The sequence below is a fragment of the Solanum tuberosum genome, unplaced genomic scaffold (genome assembly GCF_000226075.1).
Source record: "Solanum tuberosum cultivar DM 1-3 516 R44 unplaced genomic scaffold, SolTub_3.0 scf00145, whole genome shotgun sequence".
In the NCBI taxonomy this organism is placed as follows: domain Eukaryota; kingdom Viridiplantae; phylum Streptophyta; class Magnoliopsida; order Solanales; family Solanaceae; genus Solanum; species Solanum tuberosum.
This window is the reverse complement of record NW_006239069.1, coordinates 92,464-102,268: the sequence shown is the minus strand read 5'-3', so window position 1 is coordinate 102,268 and position 9,805 is coordinate 92,464. Positions and strand designations below refer to the sequence as shown.

Here is a 9,805-nt window from a genome sequence, read left to right as displayed (position 1 = left end):
CAATTAGAGGTAAGAAAGGTAGTGTCAGACAGGGAAAAAGAAGGGGGGAGGACAACAACAAAAGAAGTGGAGAAAAAGGATGATTTACCAAGGAAAGAAGCAACAAGTTTTCTAACTTAATAAATTGATAAGAAAAAGTCGCAAGAGATACAAGAAAAGTTAAACACAGAAGAAGAAGAAAGCATGGATGCTAACATACATCACATCAGCAGAGAAGGAGATCATTCTCCAAGACAAATAGGACACTTAAAACGACAATATGGGTCTGACAAAATCAATAATCCAGACATATTATGTCAATACAAAGAGTAGAAGGAGCAGACCCTCACTTATTGATCAACGATTAGTAAAATTCTATTTTGGAATATTAGGTCAGTAAAATCTCAAATTATTTTGAGAGGTTACTGGATCTAAATAGAAAACATCACTATTCATACATTCCTCTCTTAGAGCCTTTTCAAAATCCTTCAAAAATAGATAGATACAGGAGAAGACTTGGAAAGCAGCATGCCAGAGTAAACTGTTCCTCAAAAATTTGGTTGTTTTGGGATAAAGAGTGGGAGGAGCAAGAGTGCTTTGACTCATTACAACAGATTACTGTCTCTTCCAAACACAGAGACAACAATGCTCATGTCAAAATTACAGTAGTCTATGCTAGATGTAGTGCCATAGAGAGATTGGAACTGTTGGAAGACCTTGAGGAGATTGCTTGCCATACAAATTGTTCTTGGATGGTAAGGGGAGATTTGAATACCATTACTGATGAATCAAAAAAGTTGGTAGGATTACCTGTATCACAAGCAGAAGTTGAGGATTTTGTCCAATGCATAAATTCTTGTGCCTTAAATGAGATAAAATTCTCTGGAAGTTGTTGCACCTGGTGGAATGGCAGAATAGAGCAAGACTGTATATTTAAAAGATTGGATAGAGTATTTGGGAATAATGATTTTATGAATGAATTGCAGATTACAGAAGTACAATACCTGATAAGGGAGGGTTCAAATCATGCTCCACTTCATGTTACTTGCAGTTACAGTCTAGGAACAGATTATAAAGCCTTTTAGATTTCTCAATTTCTGGACAAAACGCCATAGTTTTCAAAAGACAATGGAGGACATATGGAAGATTGAAGCAATAGGGTCACCATTCACAGTGGTACAAACCAAATTGAAAAAGCTGAAAGTAGCTTTGGTACAATAGAGTAGGACAACTCATGGTAATATTTTTTAAAAAGTGGCAACTCTAGAGGATATAGTAAGGACCAAAGAAATTCAGGTAGAGATCAATGCATCAGAAGAAAATAGAACAACATTGAAGAAAGCTGAGGCAGACTTAAAAAATTACTTGCACATTGAGGAAGAATATTGGAAACAAAAAGCAGGAATGAGATGTTTTCAAGATGGTGATAAGAACACAAAGTTTTTCCATGCATATGTCAATGGAAGAAGGAAAAAGATACCGCTATATAAGACAAGGACCAAGCAAGGAGATACAATAACCACCACACATAATATTAGGGAAGAGGTAGTGAATGTTTTCAAGGAACAATTTATGGAGACTAATCAGCCTACAGATTTCTCAATGCTAGACAATATCCTTAAATTGATATCAGAAGAGCATAATGAAGCTATGGGATTACTACCAACTGAAGAGGATATTAAAGAAGTGGGTTTTACCTTAAATGGGGATAGTGCAAGTGGTCCAAATGGCTTCTCCAGACAATTATTTCAAGTTTGTTGGGATACTGTGAAGATGGAGATAGTCAACATGGTTAGATCATTTTTCTGTGGGCAGGAGTTTCCTAGGTTCTTAACTCACATTAATTTAGTCCTTATTCCTAAAAAGGAGGTGGTAGCTTTAGTGATCTGAGACCCATCAGCCTAAGCACTTTTACAAACAAGATCATATCAAGAATGTTGCATGAAAGATTAGTGAAAGTGCTTCTTAATATTATCTCATAGAATCAATCAGGTTTTGTGAAAGGGAGAAGTATCACAGAGAATGTCCTTCTAGCTCAGGAGATCATAAGGGATATAAATAGAAGAAACAAGTTACATAATGTGGTGGTGAAATTGGACATGGCCAAAGCATATGATAGAGTGTCAAGGATCTTTCTCACAAAGGTGCTCAGGGGTTTTGGAAGATTCTCAGAAAGGATTATTGACATGGTGGTAAAGGTTGATATCAAACAACTGGTACTCAGTAATTATGAATGGGCAGACTTTTTTTTTTTTTTCAATCCTCAAGAGGATTGAAACAAGGGGATCCACTTTCTCCTACATTGTTTATAATAGCAGCAGAAGTCTTGGCAAGAACCCTTAATCAGTTATTCAAGGATCAGAAGTATAAGGGCTTTGGACTACCAAAAAGGAGCCCTGAGATTAATCACTTGAGTTATGCTGATGATAGTATATTGTTCAGTTTAGGACATTCATATTTAATGAAGAAATTGATGAATGTGTTAAGAGAATATGAAGAGGTGTCAGGACAAATGATAAATTTAGACAAGAGCTTTGTCTACTTGCATGAAAAGTACCTCCAGAAGTATACAACAGAATAAAAAGAATAACTGGAATTAAGCAAGGATCCTTTCCTTTCACTTATCTAGGATGCCCTATTTTCAATGGAAGAAAGAATAGAACTCACTTTGAAAGTTTGATTAAGAAGGTGGTGAAGTGGATAAGTTCCTGGCAGAACAGGTTACTCTCCTTTGAAGGAAGATATGTCCTAATAGCCAATGTACTACAGTCATTGCCAATTTATGTACTTTCTGCCGTGAACCCTCCAACTTGTGTCATTACCCAATTACATATAATCTTTGCTAAGTTCTTTTGGGCTAACACTGTTGGGGAAAAGAACAAGCATTATGTGGCTCCCTGTTTGCCAAACTTTGGTGTAAGTTCAGAACCTCAACAAATTTTATGTGGGCATCTTTTATGTGGAACAAATACTGCAAGAAACACTATCCTATTATTGCTCAGGGGTATGGGACATCTCATGTTTGGAGGAGAATGACATCAATAAGGGAGGAAGTTGAACATGAAGTATGGTGGCGAATTAAAGCAGGTAATTCTAGTTTCTGGTTTGACAACTGGACTAAACAAGCGGCCTTATACCATATAGAGGAAAACGCAAAGGAAGAGGAGCTGGAAGTTAAGGACTTCAGCATAGAAAAGGGGTGGGATATGGAGAAGTTGTTACAGAACTTGTCTCTTGAAATGACTGAGCATATTATGGAGAACATATCACCTCCAAACACTTTGTTGGGAAATGATGTGGCTTGGTGGATGGCAAATGTACAAGGAAGATTCACTATAAAATCAGCTTGGCAATTAATGAGAAACAAACAAGAACATAAAAGAGACTTTGAGCTAATATGTAATAAGGGGCTGCCTTTTAAGATTAATTTTCTTTCCTGTGGAGAGTCTGGAGAAGAAGGATAGCCACAGATGATAATCTTAAGAAGATGAGAATCAATATAGTTTCCAGATGTTGGTGTTTTGACAAGAAAGAGGAGGAAACAATGACTCACTTAATTCTAACCGCCCCATAGCCTAAAAGTTATGGAGGTATTTTGCTCATTTGGCAGGAATCAACATTGAAGGAATGCATTTACAACAACTCATAATTTCTTGGTGGAAACTGGAAGCAACACCAAAATTACAGAGAAATACCTGCCATCATTATGTGGAACTTATGGAAGAGGAGGAATGCCCTCAAACATGGGAGTGGGATTAGCTGGGAGGGTCTGGTGGAAATGACAGTTGATGTGGTAAGGCAGATGGTGACGACTCAATTTCCATGGATAAGGAAAATGAGATGGTTATGGAAAGAGATAATTCAAAGGCTCAGTCATTACAAGCCAAAGATACACTACTTCAAGGTCACATGGAAACCTCCAGAAGAACAATATGTAAAGTGTAACACTGATGGACCAACCAGAGGTAATACTGGTTGTAGTTCTTTTGGATTTTGTATTAGAGATAATAATGGGGATCTAATATAAGCCAAAGCTAAAGGTATTGGCATTGGAACAAATATAGAAGCAGAAATTGTTGCTATTCTAACAGCTCTTACAGAGTGTTCTAGCAGAAGAATACATAATATAATTATTAAGACTGATTCACTCAGTCTCAAGAAAATCATTTAGAGGACTTGGAGGATTCCATGGGAAATAGCAGAAAAAGTGGAAGAAATAAGAGAGTTTATGGAGAGGATTGGAGCAACAATTATACATATTTTTATAGAGGGTAATAGTTTGGCAGAGTCTTTAGCTAATATAGTTATAGAAACACAAACATAACATCAATATGGTTGTTTCCATGAGCTGCCACTGAAAGAAAGAAGGATTCTAAACGCAGACAAATCACAAATTCCTACCCTCAGAATCAGGACACGCACAATCATTCAACAATGAGTTTAGTTCAGGCCAGAAATCACACAAGATTAACAACAATTAAGACGCAACATACACAAGGAAAATTACAAGGAAAGGAACATCACATCTTCATAATAATTCTGGAAAGTAACAACAGGATCATCAAATATGAGTTGATCAGTAGGAGAAAGCATAACATAGCAGATAGTTGGTCTTGTCACAAAGACACAGCTGAGTACACAAAGATAACTACCATCGAAAGTATAAAAGATAACGACAAATCTAAGGGGGGCAAGGGGCTATGCAGATAAAAAAGAAGTAAACTCGGCTATGAGCTTCAATCACAGACGAGCTTGTTTTTTAATTGATAAGCAAATCTTTCCTTTAGCTCCGTGGAGATGGATTTAACCGACAACATGGAAAAAAGAGGACAAAATTAGAGAGTAAAGGAATCAAGAAAAGAATTAATATGGGAGAGAGCACTGACATTGCAGATAGAGCTTCAAAATGGCGAAATCACATCTGGATTTCAAAGAGAATTTTCAAGGCAGGAAGAAAGCTTTCTTTTTTGATAAGATTACTTTCCAAAAGTGACATCTACCCTATCTCAAAGGGACATGAAATTAGTTGGGTCGGGTCTTTTGGACCCTACCAATGTTTTTTTTTCTTTTTCATTTGGGCCATAGGTCTTGTACAAGATTATGCTTCCACTTTATTAAATAAAAGTCTGAGTAAGCCACCAAAAATTCATTAAAAAAAATGGAATCGTGAGCTCATGGGTAATCCAATTAAATAATTTTCTATGTGGTTTTGATATTTGATACTCCATCCGTTTTAAAAATAATGACCTCCTTTTCTTTTTAGTCTGTTTCAAAAAGAATGACCTCTTTATTTTTTTCGTAACATGTTAATTTCATCTTTCCACGTGGCATGTTTAAGGCCACAAGATTAAAGGACAATTTTGTACATTTGACATAACTTTAATTTAGGACCACAAGATTCAAAAGTCTTTTTTATTTTCTTAAACTCTGTGTCAAGTTAAACTAGGTCATTCTTTGTGAAACGGAGGGAGTACTTTGTTTAATAGAAAACACATTTGTTGATTATTGAGACAAATTGATCTATAATATACTTTGGCATAATCCATCATTAGCAAAGAGGGTACTCGACGATCGTTGGTGAAGTGTTTGAGATTTTATAGCAATGGAAATTAATTAAAGAGAGCAATGACTAAATTGAATAACAATGACGGAGAGGTATAAATAATAATATATAAACTAGAGAAAATTTTCCTTGTTGGAGTGTTTTTTATGAATAACTTAACTTTTTTTGGCAAAAAAAGGGGTCTGAAAGGGGACATTTTGGAGGAAAAATTAACTTTTTATTCTAAATTGAATAATCAAAACTTTGGAGATGGAAAAACTACTCATCATTTTTAAGACTTTGTGGATGAAATATAAGTTTTGTAGGGATTTCTTGTATTATCTAAAACTTGGGTTCAAGGTTTGACAATTTTTTAACTTCAAATGATAACATCATAAATGCGGTCTCTTTCACCAATAAATTAAGACTTGGAACTAGTTTATAAATTGAGTTTTGAAAGTGGTTTTTAGCAAAGTTTGTATAATCATTAAGAAACCCTAGAGTCTAATTTCCATTACAACCGAACACTACTGACATAAAAAGGCCAAGAGTCTTTTCAAAATTTAAAAGTTGCCTATTGATCTTATATGCATTTTCACTTCCTACACTCTCAAATCTTTGCTTAAACTCTAATATGTGTTCGTGTGTGTAGATTTTCTTGCTGAGAGTGAGTGAGTGGTTGTGATTCTCGATCCCAAACCCTACCTCCCTCGTTGTTGTTGTTGTTTGTACGTGTCTAAGGTTGGTTCTCAAGATTATATTTGGTTCCCTTGTTTAATATTGATGCATTTTGACTAGGTTAAGTATTGTTGTTGATTTTGTCCTACTAGAATCATGTGGGTTGTAATAATTTAGTCGATTGAATAATACCCATGATTAGGATAGTTGATTTTTTGTCTAAACTTCTTGAAATTGATAGTGAAGGTTAGAAGTTGAAATTGGGTTACTAAATTGAATGGGTTTTTATTGAATTTGGATTGGGTGAAGTATGATTAACCCATCGTTGTCCTTTTGACTTGTATTTGCCCAATGATGAATAGGGTGACGTATTTCTTAAGGGGAAATCATCAATTTTGTCACTCCCTGAGCCTACACCTTGGGTGGGACTAGCACTCGAGAACCGTTGTTGGCCCAAGCAAACCCTTGGCCTGGCTAGACTCTCAGCGGAAGACTTACTCAATAGAAAAATGTACTTAAATACAATCTTAAAGAAACTGTCTGAATAGATAAACTGAGAATGTTTAGAAAATAACATTCAACTTAGCCAAAATGGAAACTCAAGTCTTTAAAATCAAACAACTGAAATATTAAAACTAAAGAACTCATATCTAACTGTCTATGAAGCCTCTAGATACTAAGAGGGATTTTCGGGACAAGACCCTTGATCATCCTAACAACTGAAATAGCCAAAAGCAATAAAATAGAACATAACCAAAGGGATCCTCCGGAAAGTAAGAAGGCTCACTAACTGACTCTGAGTGCTCAAATGGATAACGAGGTGCTCGATGGTGATTCTGATTTCCTGTATCTGCATCATAAAATGATGTAGGCCAAATGACATTAGTACATTGAATGTATGAGCATGCGAGGGGAAAACTAAACACAATATAAGCTTGAAATGAATCTGAAAAGAACACTTACCTTAGCTTTACTCAACTCATGGATACTTAACTCAAATGCAAAATAAAACAACAATAAAGGTGCAGTTTATATAAAGCATTTAAATAGTAATAGCAACTTAATTTACTCATATAATAAAGTAATATAATTCTATGGGAGTTTCTCTAACCGACAACCATCATTATAAGCTAATGTAATGATACAATGTCTCGCCCACGTTGCCAGAACTGTCCTATAACTTGTTAGGATATAGAATGCCTCAACTAAGTGGATCCACTAGTCTATGCTAAAAAACATTAAGGTGTCATCTTAAAAGTATAACCCTTTTTACCCATGATGGCTACATGGTTAATGAAGACTTGAGTTATTATGAACTCATCCTCATATCGGTTCTCAATACTACTCCCAAAATATACTCAGCTCATATGTTTTAAAAACAAAACTCTTTCTGTGATTTGAGGTAATTACTCAAAACTAGCTTAAAAGCTCTCTCGAAAATTGATGTTTCCTCTCTTATTTAAATGTGAAAACATTTTAACTCTTGGGAATACGTAGTTCCCGTATAATCTTTTGAATAAAATGAACTTTACTCTTACTCGTTACTCAACTCAAAACCCAAGCCTTAAAACAAAGTTAAAACATTTGTAAAAGACTTTTAGAAAACTCTATGGACTTTTCTTGACTTAACTCTTAACTAAACTTGAATTGAATTATAGATTCAAGGTTCATGATCTCATGTTTATGGATAATTTCATGATGTTTAGACGTACCTTAGAGTGTATAAATCGATTAGAAAACTTAGGTAGTGGCAAGGGAACTCAAACGGAAAGAAATGGGAAAAGGTAGAAGGCCTGGCGACCCTAGCGCTCTGAGTGGCAAGGGGTGCTAGCCTTGAAACTTCAGACACTGGCTTGGGGCACATTGGCTGGCAAAGCACCCCAGAGGCCAAACTTCAAAACCCAAAGTGGGGCGCTCTGGCTGGCTCGACGTCCCAGACCCCTGACCAGAAAATCCTAATTTTACTTGCACGTTTTTCAACTCTAAACCCTCTAGATTCGATTGTTTCTTCCCTAAACACTTAGATTTGAATACCCAACCAAAGTATACAAGAATCCACTCAAAAACAACCTTAAATCTAATCAAATCACCTCAAGAACTCCTCCAAAACTCAACAATCAAGATTCAAACGAAACTTCAACAAAATTCATCAAGAACTCATAAACTTTTCTTTCAAGATGCAAATACGCTGAATTTAATCATGTTTGGCGTGTGGGTGAACGAACCCAATGCTATGTGATCTCACATACCTCGTAGGGATCAACCCTTGGGGAAATTCACAAGCTTAGTGATGAGTCTGAAATTTGGACTTATTTGGGGTTTTATTTATATAGATTTAGTGTCCTCAAATACCTAATTTGTGCCATAAACTGATGTTAAGGCCTTCATTTTCAGGTATATGGATTGAGGAACAAAGCAAGGACACTAACAGGCAAAAAGGAACAAAGCAAATTAAAGAAGTGAAGAAAGGCGAGCCTGATGATCGCCAAGAGAACTTGGCGAATCGCCGAGTGGCTATTTCGACCGCCTAAAGTTCCAGTGTGCCAGCCCTAAAGGAAGAAACCAAGTTGGTGATAGAAAATGGGTAGTCGGTGAGTCACCGAGCAGTTCCGCGATGCAAAGAGTGATTGCCCAAAGTTACAAAACTTGATGATGCCGAAAGCTAAGGAAAAAAGGCGATGAAAGAGAGCAAAAGGCGGTTTGCAAAACCACTCGGCGAACCCGACTAACCTCGCCTAATGGCCCTTCGTGGCTTATTTTTGGCAACTATAAATTAGATTTTGAATAACTAATTTTATATGCTGAGTTAGTTTAGAACAGTTCTCTTTGGAGTAGACCTCCTCAGCAGCAGAATTGACTTTTATCCGGTTGGCTTGCCCCTTTCCTCCGGAGTTGCCAGAGTTGGGAGGTTTGTTACCTTTTGTTGTATATATCTTTATGGGTAGGCTGGGGACCTGTCCCGCTAATCTTTACTACTCTTAGAGGCTTGCAGACTAATGTGTGGGGTGTATAGCTACGTTATGGCCACACTGGCCTATGTTGTTGCTTTCCTGAAGCCTGTAAGATGTTTGATGTATTGTATTGATATATACCTGCTTTTAGTTTTGGTATAGATATCATGGTGGCCTCGACAGCCCAATCAGGACTTCTGTGCTAGTTGGTTATTTATTTATATGATCTCCTGGGAGTAGCTGTTTCTTTTATAGATCAGTTGACAAGGGACTTGCCGGCCGAGGGCTTAGTTTTAAGCCGAGATATACTTGTTTGTTTTCTTCATTGTGTGTGGCTGCCATGCGCTAGTAGCAAATGGTTCAGTAGGGTCGGCTCCACTTACCTCTTATAGAGTTCGCATACAATAATAGTTATCATTCCAACATTGGGATGACACCTTATGAGGCTTTGTATGGGAAAAAATGTAGATCCCCTATTGGATGGTTCGAGGTAGGAGAGTCAGGGTTGATTGGACCCGACTTAGTACAACAGAAAGTGGAGAAGGTCAAGCTCATACGAGAGAGGTTTCTAACAGCTCAAAGCCGACAGAATTCATACTCAGATGTGCGACGAAGGGACTTAGAGTTTTGCGTCGATGACTGGGTATTCTTAAAA

At 36.7% G+C, this 9,805-nt stretch overlaps 1 long non-coding RNA gene across 2 annotated transcripts; it reads right to left on the bottom strand.

The window, feature by feature from the left end:
- Nucleotides 1-536: 536 nt before the first annotated feature.
- On the bottom strand, nt 537-4,950 carry LOC107061500 (uncharacterized). 2 transcript variants are annotated; one of them, XR_001474017.1, is made up of 3 exons: nt 4,866-4,950; nt 984-1,037; nt 537-904 (listed from the first exon to the last, which is right to left on the bottom strand). It is a non-coding gene; the product is annotated as an uncharacterized lncRNA (long non-coding RNA). The 2 variants fall into 2 exon arrangements; XR_001474018.1 differs by having other exon boundaries at nt 537-877.
- Nucleotides 4,951-9,805: the final 4,855 nt, after the last annotated feature.